This window comes from Microcebus murinus, chromosome 3 (assembly GCF_040939455.1).
Source record: "Microcebus murinus isolate Inina chromosome 3, M.murinus_Inina_mat1.0, whole genome shotgun sequence".
Classification (NCBI taxonomy): domain Eukaryota; kingdom Metazoa; phylum Chordata; class Mammalia; order Primates; family Cheirogaleidae; genus Microcebus; species Microcebus murinus.
Genome location: NC_134106.1, coordinates 50,193,234 through 50,208,952, shown reverse-complemented (window position 1 = coordinate 50,208,952; position 15,719 = coordinate 50,193,234). Strand labels below are relative to the sequence as shown.

The following is a 15,719-nucleotide window of genomic DNA, read 5'->3' as shown; positions in this document are numbered from 1 at the left end:
CTTTGACCTACTTCAGGGGAGAAGGGCAGGCGGGAAGGTGAGAGTGACCTTCCTGCACTTGTCATTTTCTCAAATTCCTTCGGCTTAAAATATTCAATATGGTAAGAGGCCATATTTGGGGGGCACTATGTCCTCCTTATTAGTGACATCAGGGCTAATAAGAAATGTGTGTTTGTACTATGACTCCAAGCATCTCTGCCTGTAAAAAGCATAGTGATCTCAGGGCTCCGATCAGATCCCCTCTGCTCCATGAAGCTTTCCTGGCTGCCTCCCCCACCCCCCCATAGCTAATATGGCCTCAGATAACCTTGTTTGTTTTTTGTCATTATATATCACATTCTGCCCTATCTTTTATGAGGACAAAGTGCTTAGAATAGTGTAGGAACACAGTAAATACTCAAATAATTATTATTACCATTTTCATTATTATTATTGTCATTGTTTATATATATAATATGTATGTGTCATTCCTACTAGACTGTAAGCCTCTTTGGGGTGAGGAAGAGACCTTATTTATTGATGGATTACCAAGTAAGCCTTTTTTATGCTGCACTCACAACAGGGTCTTACACATAACACTAATGGGAATAAACGTTCGAGTGCTTTGAAAAAGCAAAGCATGATTTATTACCATGAATTGGAGCATTGGGTCTCAGCTGATCCTACCCAAAAGGAGAAGCTATTTGGTCAACAGGAGCAACATATCCTTAGCCTCAGTCCCAGAACACAGCAGAAAAAAAAAAAGGAAGTGAAGGATAAATGTCACCAATGTTCTCAGTGAAACTGAGTTCAGAAGAAGCTCTGACCAAAACCAAATGAAAATGTTAACGGTCATTTTTAGTAAGTCACAAGAATTTGAAGAAAGGCTATTTTAATAAGTTGAACAATTTTCCATATAGTCTGGGAAATTGAGATCTAGATGGTTTCTTTTACATAGTCTCAGGTCAACTTTGTACCTCTTTTGCTAAGAGCAGTATGGTTTCATCTTCAGTAACCTGAGGAAAAAAACCCAGAAGGGATAGTATCTCAAGTAGTTGTTTACAAGAGAAAAACACATTGGACTGAATGTTAAATATGTGGTTATTCAATATAGTATTCTGGGGGGGGGGGGGGAAGTTCAGGCAAGAGAAGAAAACTGAGCAAAGAAGCAAGTTCGCATGATGCATAGAAGCAAATTCATGGTGAAACCAATGAAACCTGAGGCTCAGGACCTCTCCCTTAGGCCCAGCCTCTTCCAAAGCCCCAAGAGGTGTCCTTGCAATTTTGTGTTTATAGTTTTGCATTAGTGTTCATAAAAATGACTTTCCAAGGCGCATAAGTTTCAGGCTTTGTAAAACTAAAATTCCTCCTGATAAAATGCCTCTTTCTTTAGCTCTTGCTTCTCAGCTTTGCTTTTTTTCAATCATTTAGCTCTTCCTTGCCAGATGAGGTGATGCAACTATTGGAAGATTTGGTTTTGAGGAACCAAACCAAGGTCCTTGAAGAACTACTGGGGAATGGGGTGGGGAGATCATCACAGCTGAGTTGAAAGTGACGAAATGTGGATACTGGTATGTTTTTCATCAAAGATTACAAGGATTATCATTGCACTTCTAGAGTAGTGATTCTCAACCAGGAGAAATTCTACTCCAGGGGACATTTGACAATGTCAAGAGACATTTTTTGATTGTCACCACTGGGTGGGGGTGAGGAGAGCTGCCACTGGATCTAGTGGATAGAGGCCAGGGATGTTGCTAAAAATCCTACAATGTACAAGACAGTCCCCACAACAAAGAATTATCTGGCTCCAAATCTCAATAGTGCTGAAGTTAAGAAACCCTGTTCTAGGGCACTCCTTTTATTGCAGGTCAACTGACAACTCAAGTTGGCAACAAGAAATGGTCAGCAAACAGTGTAAGGTAACATCTGGAAGGCATTCTACAGTTCGGTCTCCCTCATAGACTGTCGTTTGTCCTATTTCTGGCTCTTTCTTCTTTAGTACCATTCCCACCAAATACACAACGGTGAAACCCTGTCTGGTGCCGATGCGTGAGAAACAAGGAGTCCTCTGGAATCACAGGCACTGGAGTGGTGTTTTGTTGTGCAAACCCCGATCAAAAGAACAGTTTGCTCAAACTAAAGCAATCAGCCACTTCCTTCAATGCAGTGAATGCCCTGGCAACATTGTGGGAAACATCCATCCCACTCCCAGACTGCTGATATCCCACTCCCAGCCCTATTAAGACCTAGAGTTACCAATGTGACTGCCCCAAATTCCTGCCCTCTGACCTTACCTCGGGGCCTTCCTTCTAGTCATCTTCTGATTGTATCTCTGTCATGGTCCCATGGCAGCTCTCTTTCCCCAAACGCCTAAGCCATTCTCTTCCCCATTTCCCCTCTGTGGACGCCCTTGCCTGCTGCTTTCCTGAGATGAGTAACAGTAGTAATCACAGCTGCTATAATTTATGCAGCGGCCAGAAGCACTAGGCTCGGGTGATACATACGCTTCCTCTAGTATCGATAACCCTGTTTTGCAGGTGATGAATCCAAGGTTTGAAGAGGCCTCTAACTTCCTCCATGTCACAATGCAGGCATTTGGTCCCCAGCCTCTCCTATGGCAGCCTCTCCTCCTCAGTGGCTCCTGCCCCTCCAAGTGCATCCCCTCTGCCCTGCTTCAGCAGCATTCTCCTGCCCCATCTGCTTCCTTTGTTTCACTATCACCTTGCCAGGAGGAAGAGAGTCTCAGTTTGGCCACCTCTGCTGCTCCCCCATTCACTCCTTGGCCAGTCCACGAACAAAGTCTTGCTCTCTGCCCTGGCTCCGTGCCTCTGGGTGGTGACTTGTCTGTGTGCCATTGGGTACCCTCTGTTCCCTCCGGATGGATGCCATGTCAACCTCCCACTCTGCTGTTTCTCAGTGCTTGGGACAGTGGCCTGAAGAACGTGGAGAATAGTGATGACCTCAAATTCAGATCAAGCCAAAAACCAGACAAACATCTCCCAGGGCCCAGAGGGATGGCTGAAGCAGGGCTCCCAGGGAAATTCCTTTGGGCTGGAGTTCTGTTCAACAGGATGATGACATACTATTGACATATTTAGAGCAGTGATTACCAAATGGAAATACCCTATTTCACCAGGGACTGGTGAAAAGCACTAGCTTCATATATAAATGTCACCTCTTTGCTGTAACCAAGGCTCTCAGAAACAGAAGCACATGACTACATGCTAGGGGATTCAATTCCTGTTTTTCCTTCCTGTTTGTCCTCTTCTAAAATAGAAAAGAAACTTCTTGGTATTGTTATCCTGATAGTATATTACTACTATGCATGTGGTGATAAAGTTAAATGAAACAATAAGTAGTTTTTTGAGCTATTGGCATGAAATGCCATTAAGTTTTTAAAGGTAAGTAACATCTGAGCACTAAATCTATATTTGATGGCAAAGATCCCTTCTCTGGGTAATTCCATTCTCATACCCTCTCCACTGAAATGTCTGTAGGAATTTCCATCATAAGTTATGATGGAAATAGTAACTTTTTGTCAAACCTTCATCCATCTGTCTATCCACAGGTTCATTACTTAATTCAACAAATCTTTACAAAAACTGTGTGCTCAGTTGTTGGACAAGATAGACACAGTGCCTGCCCTCAGGAAGTGTAGGCTAATGCGGCACCTACACTTCAGTGTGATAGGTGCTGGATATGAGAAATGTAGGGTGCAGTAAGAACATTTACACAGAAGCTTATCCCAGACTTGGCGGTGGCTGGTCAGGGACAGTTTCCAGGAGAAAGTGACATCTGAGGGAAAACCTGAATATGGCAGGATGAAGGAAGGTGTTGTCCCAACAAGAGAAGATAGCATTTCAGAAGGCTCAGGTAAAGGGAGAGAGAGACAGAGACAGATGAGAGAGTTTAAAGGGATTGACAAGTTCATTTTCACTGGCTCAGAGAAGAGAAGAGGAGAAGAATGGAGAGGGACTACCATCATTGTCACAGCCAATACTTCAGGTATTGGCTGAAAATGGGCACCATTTTTATCACCATTTTGTAGATGTAGGGACTGATACACTGAGAAGTTAAGTAACTTGCCCCAGGTCATCCAGCTAGTATGTAGCAGACCCCAACTCCACCTAGTGTCTGTACCCCTAACTGGCACAATGCTGCCTCCCATGCTGCCTTTGAGATAATTTTCAAAACTTCCTCCCAGCAATGGTTTGGAGGCCCCATGAGAAAAGAATAGATTGCGGCCATCATTTTATATTTAGTGGGAAGTCTGAGTGGGAATGTCAACCCAAGAAATTTCTCCCTCCATTCCACTCTGCCTGCTGCCCTCCCTAAATCAGATTAAGGCAAAGGTTCTGCTCTTCTAAGGGGAATTTTCATTTAAATAGGGTAGGGCTCAACAAGTTTTGGGTTCCCTAACTGGCAAAGTGGAATGGAGGGAGAAATTTGGGGGTAGGGGTCCAATCTATACCCTTTCAAGGGGGATAAGTAGATAGCATATAAAGGACCACCTAGTCATGTACAGAGGCATCTTTTGCTTAGAAGGGTTGGTACGAATCACTAAAACTCTTAATTTTCTATCAGGGAATAATCCCTTAGCTGCCAAGACTGGCTTGCATTCTTCCATTCCCTGTCTTCCCACTGAAAAATGGACAATAGTTTTGTTGGCCCTCTCTCTACTACTTAAAACTCCTTCCACTTGACCAGATTGAATTTTGCAATTTCTCTCAAGCAAGTAAATAGAAAGCTTGGTTAACGACTTCTGGGCCAGGTATGGTGGCTCATGCCTATAATTCTAACACTAGGGGAGACTGAGGTGGGAGGATTGATCACTTAAGGCCAGGAATTAGAGACTAGCGGGAGCAACATAGTGTGACCCTGTCCCTTAAAAAAATAAAAATAAGCCTGGGTGCGGTGGCTTATGACTGTAATCCTAGCAGTCTGGGAGGCCAAGGCAGGACGATTGCTTGAGGTCAAGAGTTTGAGACCAGCCTGAGCAATAGTGAGACCCTGTCTCTACTAAAAATAGAAAAATTAGCTAGGCAACTAAAAATAGAAACAAAGAAAATTAGTCAGGTGTGGTGGCGAGCGCCTATAGTTCCAGCTACTCGGGAGGCCGAGACAGAAGGATTGCTTGAGCCCAAAAGTTTGAGGTTGCTGTGAGCTAGGCTGACACCACAGCACTCATTCTAGCCCAGGCAACAGAGCGAGACTCTGTCTCAAAAAAAAAAAAATTAGCCTGGCGTGGTGGTGTGCACCTGTAGTCCCAGCTACTTGAGAGGTGAGAGGATCACTGCAGCCCAGGAGTTCAAGGTTGTAGTGAGCTATGATTCAGTCACTGCACTCCAGCCTGGGCGACAGAGCAAGACCCTGTCTCTAAAAACAAACAAACAAACAAACAACCCACCCTCAACTTCTGCTTGTTGAATTACTATATAAATAATTAGTGGATTCAACACCATGAAAATTCAGGAATGCCATTTATATGATGATTAACACTTTTTTTTCATTGGGACATGTGCCCTTTAGATTCATATTACAGAGTCAGAAACACAGCAGTTAGCAACAAGCCTTTATCCTTGTTTGTTTCCCTGTTGCCACTGGGTCTACTTAGCACAGTAGTTAGAAAACACATGACATGGTGCTTCTGGCCTGGGGGGTCACTGAGAGAGTGACTAAGTGGATGAGAAGAAAAAAGGAAAGTGAACAACTAAACAAACCCAACTCTGACCAAACCAATGTCTTCACGGGTGCTGGAACAGCGAGCAGAGAATGCCATGGTGGCATTCTCATTCCACATTCATTCATTCAAAAGGAGCCTATGATGGAGCACACACTAGGGAGACACAAGGTCTGACCTTGAGAGCTCACATCAGGACTCACCCAAAAGCAGGCCCATCGAAAGTGCTGGAAAGAACTGGGATGCATCTACAATCAGCGGGTGGCTTCCTCTCTTCACAAAGCACAGTGGATGGAGTTATTTTCTATACTCTCAGGCCTGAACTTGCCTGTATTAGTAAAGTTGAAAGGGACAGGCTCAAAATGACTTAGACAAAAGAGGGGATTTATTGCAAGGCTCATATAACAAAAAGAAGGTTCCACAACCCAATCCCTGGAAAGGCAGGGCATCAGGGATGGGGGAACCAGGGGTCCCTCCCTGCCTCACCCATGCTCTCATCCCACAGTCCTCTCTGGCTAACTCTCTTCCTTCTCTCTCCCTGCGGAAGGGGTCCCTCCCTGCCACGGTGGTACCTCATGTCTCCCATATCCCCTTTCTCTCCTTCTCTGTCTCTGCGGTAGGCTCAGCCTCCTACCTGACCATAAAATGCTGGAGCTCCTCCAGGCTCCATGTAGGCCTGGACTCCCTCCGTCAGAGATCCTACTCACGCCACAACTTCAATCAACACCTCTGCTTACAGGAGTCCTAAGTTTATTCTCCAACACAGACTTTTCTCCAGGCCTGTGTATTCAAATGCCTTTCTGGTATCTACTCTTGGGTATCTCAAGGCATCTGAAACTCTCCCCTTCTTTCTTGACAACAGAATCCCCAGGTTGTAGGAAGTGGCAATGAACCCAGCCAAAAAACTACATTTCCCAGCTTCCCTTGTAGCCAGGGATGGACAATGACAAGTAAACAAAAGTAATTAACTGAGCTTCTGGGGAAAGTCCTTTATAAAAGGCTGACTCAGCTGGGAGTTTTGCCATTTTTGTCCTTATGCCTTCTTCCTTCTTCTGCCTGGAATGTGGACATGAGAACTAGTGCTACTGTGGTCATTTTGAGACTATGAGAACTTGGAGATGGAAACTAGCCTAAGCATGGCAGAGAGAATGGTAGAAGGAATTTAGAATAAAGGTGCCTATTTTTTTACCTCTAGATGACTTTTAGATGAGAACTTGTAACTTTCCATCTTATGGAAATCCCTCCTACTGATACCTAGGGTATAATTCTCAGCAGATACAATGGCCTCTTCCTGCACCTCCAGCCTCACCTGGCTCCAGGCCCCACCACCCCTCCCCCATTCTCCAGTTGCACTGTCCTCTTCTCTCGCCCTACACTTGCCCATGCTCTCTCCTGCCACTTCATCTTTTCACAGCTCAGTCACTGCTTCCTTGGGGAAGTCATCCTTGACCTCCTTTACCGAGTTAGTTACCCCATCGTAGGCTCTTGAGGCACCACCAGCCTCTCCTTTTTAGCCCTCGTCCTCATTGTAATGTCACATTTGTTTGCATCATCTCTGGACTCACACCTGTCCCCCTTACTAGATTGAAAGCTCCACGGGGGCAAGTACTGTATCCTTTCCTTTTCTTACCATTGTATCCTCTATACCCAAGCACAGTATTGTATTAATAACAAGTGCTCCCCACTGAAAAGAAGAATGTTGAATACATGAATGTACCAGAAAGGAGTTACTCAGGCCTCTCTGGTCCATATTTTAAAAATCCTGGGGAAGAATTCTGACGGGCCTAGCTAGGGCTGAGTGTCCATCTCAGGACTGTGGCCAAAGGCAGGGTCTGTAAGAACCATAGCAGCTCCCATTTCACATCACAAGTTTGGGATAGGAAAAAGAACAATTCCAAAAGAAAGAAAAGGAGATAGATACAATCATAAACGTCCGTCCGTTTCAGGCCATCCTTGATCCTTATTTCAGCCTGATTTTAAGTGGAGGGGAAGGTTGGGGAAGAAAGACACACACTATGATTTGGCTCAGGTCCTGTATGCCCCAGGAAAGGGTCTGGGCCCTAAGTGCCTGTATGAAATGAGGGGATGACCTTGTTCCATTCCCCTGGGCTCTATTATGCATTCATTGTCAATACGTTATGACAACAAGAAAACCTTGTTTCATCTGATTTTATCACTTGTATTCAATTCATCAAACACATAAAAAAAAATATAACCTCTTCACTTAATCCCAAGCCCCTACCCCTCCTGCTGCCACTCCTGCCTGCCCTCACTGGGTTCCAGCCCTGCTGGCCTCCTCCTGTTTCTCAAAACCTGAGCTTGGTCCTGCCGCAGGGACTTGGCACTGCTGTTCCCCTCCGCCTGAAACTCTCTGGAGGATTGCTTGAGCCCCGGATTTTGAGGTTGCTGCGAGCTAGACTGACTCCATGGCACTCTAGCCCGGGCAACAGAGCCAGACTCTGTTTCAAAAAAAAAACACACAAAACTCTCTGGCCCTAGATCTCGACAAGCCTAGCTCCAAAGAAAGCCAAGCCAACAGGGCTACTGCGAACACTTCTCTGGCTCGTGCACTGTACAAAGATGCGGGAATGAGGGGTTCGTGAGGGCTGAAGTTAAGTCCCAGTGCTGTCCTCTGAGTCATGTGCTCTGAAGAGGAGGTGCATTTTTCTTCACCAACAATAGCATCCTATAGCAAATTCCAAGGTCCCTGGGGCTGCTCTTGGTCAGAGGGGGGATCTCTGTCTAATGTGTACACAACATCTAAAGCAAGGGGTGGCCCATGGCTAGAGAGCCTCCTCATCAGAGCTGGAAATTTTTCTCCTCCATGGGATGGTGACCCTGTGGCTAAAGTGACACTGGAGTGAGAACCTTGAAACAAGGGCAAAGGTCAGTGGGTCATCAGTTGACCCCTCTGACTGAAAGTGAAGGAGAGAGAGCTTCATGGGGTGATCCTGAAAGTTGGTTCTGGGCTCTTCCCTGTCTCAGGGGCCTTTGGGGCTAGTCACTTCTTCACCTCATGCACTTCATTGCCTCACCAAGGTATTCTGAACTCCTGCCATGTACTAGGAGTGACTGCAGGCCCTACCCTCAGGGAGTTTATAGTCTACAGGAAGATACAAATCAAAGAATCATACCAACAACATGGACAACAGCTGTGATAGGGCCAGGAGAGACAGGTGGGTGGGGCTTTGACAGCACATGATGGGGACTCATGGGGAGTGGTGAGAAGAGTTCTGTGAGGAAGTAACTCCAGTTGTGCATAGGAGGATGGGTAGCGGGTAACTGGGCAGGGAAAGGATGGGGCCTGAATGGAAGGTAGCCTGGTCCAAAGAATAGAGCCCTGGTCCCTGAGCTCTGAGCGCAGGTCACTCTAATGCCCTAAAGTCAAAGGCTTCTTGGCTTTTAAGAATATGCTGTTATTCATCACTAAGGTGACATCTGCAGATCATTCTGGCAAATTGTCTTTCAGGGTCCAAGAAGAGCATGACTCAGTGGTGTGTTGGAGCAGGCTTCTTTGCCAACTCCACATTCAGTGACATAGCATTGTTCATAGTGGCAGTATTTACACCAGGGAAATCAGCAAACACTACAGATCCAGGCTTTCTTCCCCCCCACCCTGGGAGAGCTGTTGTTAAAATATTTATTAGCATGCCACTGAGCATAAACCACCTCTCACAGTCCCAGAGAAGATGTCCTATTGCTCAGAGTATCACAAGTTTTCTTGAAAAGGCTGCATTTATGATAAAGTGACATGACAGCCTTTGGATCTTGCCTGGGACAGCCAGAAGAAGAGAGATGCTGCTTACCCACTGGAGATCTAGCACAATTTTTGTCACTCATAGAATGTTGCCTGGCAGTCAGGTTTTAAGAAGCAGAACCTCCTAAGCGCTGTAATTTGAGGGGAACCAAGGTGGCTGGACTTAGCCAGTCAGCACCGTTGGCTGATTCCCTCCAATGGTCAGAGACTGATACTAGTAAAGGCACTCAAGACCTCACCCACCCCTCTGAGGACCAGCAGTTGGTTGGCAACACAGCACAGGTACAAAATATGTGTCATTCTGCCACCTTGGTGCTTATGGGAGGACCTAATTCAGATGCTGAGTCTCCTGAGAGCATGGACTGCCTCAGTCACCCTGTGTTCCTCTCAGTGTCCGTGTCCCTAGCACACAGACAATCTCTCACTAGATGCTGGTAATGCAGCACTTTGAAGTAACACACCCCATGTAAGAGAATTCAGAAAGTTTTCACAGCTAGCTCTTCTCACGCCAGGTCCTTTGTCTTTGTGATTTGCCTTTCTGGCAACTTCTATTTATCCTGCTAAACTCAGCTCGGAGGAGCCCTGGGAAGCCCTCCCTAGTCTCCTAATTGAGAGTATATAAGGGAGCACCTTATCACAGGCAACCATCTGTCCTCCCAGGCTGTTCTAGCTATTCTATCCACTGTGAGTGTCTGCATCTCATTCATTCCTCCAGCCTCATCCTCAGCATAGTGCTTGGCACGGAACAGCTGCCCGGTCAGTATTTCGTGTGTGAATGAAGGGCTGACGTGAGTGTAAACAGGAGCCTAAAGTTCAGGAGAGATTGGAGAAAGCCACACTTAAGCTCCTTCTGCATGTCAGGCAGATGAAAGAGAGCAGAATATGCCCTCCCCCCCCCCCCCCCCCCGCAAAGTATGCTACTTTAGCATAAGGATTATTCTGAGCTGAAGACAGTTGAGAAGAAGCAGATACAAGAAAAGCCCTGTGCCCTCCTCTGATTGCCTAAGAGTAGGGCATAAAGTTGTAAAGGTGTCTCACCTCCCCTCTCTAATGGGAAGGACAGAAGTAAATCACTGGAAACAACTCTAGACCCTTATAAGCCCAGAGAGAGCTCTAGAGAAATCTGCATAACAAACCTTACTGACCCCTTATCTTCCATTAGTTCCCCACAGGCCCATGTCCTAACCACCCCTTCCAATTATCAGCACTGGCTACTCCTATACCTACAAACTTCTGTTTGTTTCTCTCTTGCTAATCTGTGTTTTGTCAGTCTAATTTATAGGGCCCCAGCTGGAGAATTTAGGAGAGGAAGGAAAAAAGATTTTTTTACCTCCCCTACACATTGCACAAGGTCCTTACAAACTTTCTCTCTTTTAATCCTTACAACAACCACATGAGGCAAATTCTATTATTCCCATTTTACAGAGGAGGAACTGAAGATCAGAGCTATTAAGTAACTTATCCAAAGTCACACAGCCCATAACAGGAGATGCTAGTAATTTGGGTCCAATATGATTTTCTGCCTTCCACTACACAGCGAGTTAAGGTGGTCTGGAGCCAGGATACCCAACTGCAGCAATTAGAAATTGTTTAGTCTCAGGGCTCTTTTCTTTGCCTGTTTCTTGCCCCCAACATCACAACCTTTCATCCTAAGGGCCAGCTTGTCTGCACATTGATTGGTTTTAAGCTTATAAGACTTTGGGGTCTATTTCTGTTGTGCTCATCACAGCTTCTCTGGAATATTTTTCACTGTGTTTCATTCACTCCAAATTCTTTAGCTTATGTAATGGGAACATGGACCAATTAGCTAATGGAACCAGCCAATATATTCTGCTGTGGTTTCAGGATAACCTGCATCAGAATTACTTGGGGGTTTGGATAAGATTTACAGTCTTGGTCCCACCCATAGAATAGGTCTCTGGATGGGAGCCTGAAATCTGTATCTTAACCACATACCCCTGGCTGAATTTTATTTAAAGGAGCTTTCAAGGGCCTGCTTAAAAATTTAAGGTATAGTTAAGTGCACAAGTATTAAGTCTATAGCTCGAATTTTTATATAAGTACACACATTTCAACTGAATTACACACTGTGTAATAACCACTCAAAGCAAGGTAGAGAAGAAAAATCTCCCTCTAAGTCTTCCCAGAGGTATGTACTAGTCTGATTGTCACCATGGACTAGTTTTGCCTGTTCTTGAACTTCATAAATATGGAATCACGCAGAATATATCCTTTTGCATCTGTTTTCTTTGATTCATATGTTTTTGCAATTTATCTGTGTTGTTATGTGTAGCAGTAGTTAGTTTCTTTTTATTGCTGGTAATATTGCATTACATGAATATGTCCCCATTTATATTTATCTGTTCTTTTGTTGAAGGTCATTTAGGCTAGGCATGGTGGCTCATATCTGTAATCCCAGCACTTTGGGAGGCTGAGGCAGGAGGATTGCTTGAGGCCAGGCGTTTGAGATCAGCCTGAGCAACATAGTGAGACCCCATCTCTACAAACATTCATGTGCCTGTAGTCCCAGCTATTTGGGAGACTAAGGCAGGAGGATCACTTGAGCCCAGGAGTTTGAGGCTGCAGTGAGCTATGATTGTACCACTGTACTCCAGCCTGGGTGACAGAGCGAGAACTTGTCTCAAAGAAAGAAAGAAAAAAAAGATCATTTAGATTGTTTTCAGGTTTTGACTATAATGAACAAAGCTGCTACAGACATTCTTATAATAGTCTTTTGGCAGTCACACACATTTGATTCTCTTGGATAATTACCTAAGAGTGAAATTGCTTCAGGCTTCAGGTTTGAGAGAGAGGTAGAGGTTTATATATATAACCAGGAGCAAGAAAGGCAGTGTTAAGCAGGGAAGCCAACAATCACTACTTAGAAGGAAGAAAGTGCCAGGGTGGCACTTTCAGAACTCAGTTGCTGAGTCTAGCTCACCTAGTCTCAATGAGTGATATTACCCCCAAGTAGGCAAAAATGTTTCTTAAGGGGTGTATATGTGTATGTGTGACTGTGTGACAAATTTTTAGATATTACAATGGTTTGTGGCTTTCAGATATGCTGACATATAATAATGTCATGGGGAAAGGGGCAATTAGAAAAAAAAAATTCAGACAAGTCTCCTAAGGGGGTGATAATGAAAAAAAGCTTAGGCCAGGCATGGTGGCTCACGATTGTAATCCTAGCACTCTGGGGGGCTGAGGCAGGAGGATCACTTGAGTTCAAGAGTTAAGACCAACCTGAGCAAGAATGAGACCATGTCTCTACAAAAAATAGAAAAATTAGCCAGGTGTGGTGGCACGCACCTGTAGTCCCATCTTCTCGAGAGGCTGAGGCAGGAGGATCCCTTGAGCCCAGGAGTTTGAGGTTGCTGCGAGCTAGACTGACATCATGGCACTCTAGCCTGGGCAATAGAGCGAGACCCTGTCTCAGGAAACAAAAAAGAAGAAGAAGAAGAAGAAAAAGAAAAAGCTGGAGAAACATCGGTGTAGCTAATCTGGGCTTTCTCACATCTCCCAAATCCAGAACTTAAGGGAATTATCTCACTTTTTGGTCAAGGAGGGTAAATTGGGAATAATAAGCAACACCACCCAGAGGTGCTCAGGGAAAACCAAACAGCTAAATTCCTGCATGTGTGTTGGGCAGGGCAGAGGCTTGTAGACACAAGGACACAATAACAGCCTGAAAGGACAAGTGTTAATAAGTAATCACAGTCCACAGAGATCTTGCTCTAGTCAGCATAGTGACCACCTGGCCCATGAGAGGAAAAGTTTCTTTTTTTTTTTTTTTCACACCTTTTTGAGGGAGGAAGTGATGACTGTCTCCATCAGCCCTGCTGGGCGTCACTGAAGATCAGATCTTGCATGGAGGAAGCTCAGGAACCACAAAACAGCCACCACACAGGCTCGCTCGGCACCTCTTGCCCATTGTTCTCCTTTCGCTCATGCGTGATGTTTCCGCCCTCAGCAGGCCTTCCCTTGTGAACGAATGGAAAGAAATTAAAACATCTGGAAAGAATGAATGCACCAAGAATGAAAGCAAATACCATAAATCAAGACAGGGGCTCAGCCAGTGGACACCAGGCAGGAGGAAGGGCGGCTTGGAGAGAAAGCCCTGCAATACTCCTTAACCCACTCCTTTGTAACCCCGGCTTCTGGTGCGCCATTCTCGTCGCCTGAGGGGCCCGCGACCAGCTGTGACAAGGGCCACAGGGGCAGTTACCCGCCCTGAGCCCAGCAAGCAGGGCCTGCCTTAGGCCCTGAATGCCACCCACTGGCTGTGCAGTACAGCGGCCGAACCCACTTACAGCCAGTGTGGCTTTAGCAAGTTCCACACCCATTCTTCAGCTTTCTGTGCTTGGTCCCCACGGAGGTGAGAATAATGGCACCTACCTCATAGTGTTGCTGTGAGGATTAAACTAGCCAACATAGGTCGAGTGCTCAGAACAGAGCTGGGTACATGGTTTCTCCGCCACATGAACGCTGGCTTCCGTGATCACGCATGACAAAGGATACCTGCCCCTGAGCTGCTCCCACACTAGGGAGGGGACCACCTTCCAATTTCTTATTCAACGGAAAGGCTGGCAGGCAAGTATGATTTAATGTTCTTGCGGGTTCCTCTCTAGACGTCAGGCAGGGCAGCTGCCGCCCCCTTGGGGTTGACATTCTTGCCGGAGTCGCTTTCCCCCCTCTCTCTCCTCCGCCCCTCAGCAGCCACCGGTGAGGACAACCGCTGTCCTTGGGGTGCGGTGGGGTACGCAGCTGAGAGGAAGCTTTGGTTGAGCCCCGGATGAGTCATGAGTCTGCACATGTGGCGCGGCAGGGTGAGGTCACGGCGCAGACCGGGAGCCCAGGCGCAGGCCCGCTTGGCCCGAAATGGAGCTATTTTCACACAGCGGATGCTTCCGAGTTGTGGAGGTGGCTGTGGACCCTGCACGCCACATTCTCTTCCTTCCCGTGGTATTCTAAAAAGGATGTGACAAGCCGGGGTCATGCAAACACAGGTAGGATGGGTTCCTCTGGTTGCTGGCGGGGCTTTCAGGGCCCAGCTTATTTGCTGTGTGTCCATTTCCCCAGAGATCCTTCCGCCTCCCGGGAAAGCCACTGGATGCAGTCTGCTGAGCAGCACAGGTGGCGTTCTCCAGGAAGCGGGCTCCGTGACCGAGACTGGCGCACAGGAAGTCTGCTTGGGGAGCGCTCTCAAGATCAACCCCTGTGCGGGGAGGCAGGGAAGCTGCATGGGCAGAGGGAGAAGCTGAACTCCGATGCTGTTACAATAAAGGCTGCAGCCACTGCCCAAGGATGGCCCTTTGAAATTGGAGCGGAGGGCCGGTTTTCTACTCCTGCTTTGACTGTTGGGTGCAGGCTGCACCGGGAAGGGGCAGTGGCCTTGGGCGAGGTGTCTCTCCTCAGCCCAGGGTGAACCCTGGAGAAGACGCAGATCCACTCCGGCTGCCAGCATGCCTGGCAGCTGGGCAGTGACACCTCTGTACTACAGGGAAGATCTGCGTCCACCCCACGGGCATAGACGTTAGACCTTCTTTACTTTTATCACGTGTTTAAATCCTTCCCATACTCTAAGACTGAAGGTTATAATAATTAAGGGTACGGGTTTTGAAGTCTGACAGCTTTGTGTTCAGATTTCATTTCTGCCATCCATTCGACAATATAGAGTATCTCTGTATTTCAGGTGCTGTTCAAGGCCCTGAGGGTATAACAGTGAACAAAAAAGAGTTAAAACCCCTGCCTCGGAGCTGACATTCCGTGAGTGGTAGGGGGACAGAGTCAATTAAAAAAGAAATATAGAATAAATACATGGTGATTAGTGCCATGTAAGAATATACTTATAATACTTTAAAGAATTAAGTGGGGTGTGTGGGGGGCAGAAGGGGATGGTGGGAGTGCTGTTTTGTGTGGAGGTCAGGGAAGGCTTTCCTGAGAAAGTGGTGTTTGAGCAGAGAAATGAAGAGGAGAAGGTGTGGTCCCGAAGAGGTCCAGGACAGTGGGTTTTGGGGAGGTGGGTGAGGCGGGGAACAGTCCAAAGGCCCTGAGAAGAGAGTATGCTGGGAGTGTTCAAGGCACACGAGGAAGAAAAGAGGGAGGTGCAGGGAAGGGGGTTTCAGGAGGAGGAGATAAAATCAGAGAGGTTTATATGAAATATCCAGAACAGGCAGATCTATAGAGACAGAAAGCAGGTTGCTTGGGGCTGGAGGAGTGGGTACAATGGAGGAGGGATGACTTTGGGAAGCAGAGTATCTTTTCAAAATGATGAGAATGTCCTAAAACTCACTGAGATGACAG

At 46.4% G+C, this 15,719-nt stretch overlaps 2 long non-coding RNA genes across 2 annotated transcripts in view; one reads left to right on the top strand and one right to left on the bottom strand.

The window, feature by feature from the left end:
* LOC142870038 (uncharacterized) overlaps positions 1-13,900 on the bottom strand; it is a 46,018-nt gene extending 32,118 nt beyond the window's left edge. Inside the window, exons 1-2 of the long non-coding RNA XR_012918565.1 lie at positions 13,812-13,900; positions 13,215-13,396 (exon numbers count right to left, since the gene is read on the bottom strand). This is a non-coding gene — a long non-coding RNA (uncharacterized LOC142870038). The remainder of the gene's footprint in view (positions 1-13,214; positions 13,397-13,811) is intronic.
* Positions 13,395-14,719, top strand: LOC105871478 (uncharacterized). The gene is made up of 2 exons (XR_001154132.2): positions 13,395-14,422; positions 14,496-14,719. It is a non-coding gene; the product is annotated as an uncharacterized LOC105871478 (long non-coding RNA).
* Positions 14,720-15,719: the final 1,000 nt, after the last annotated feature.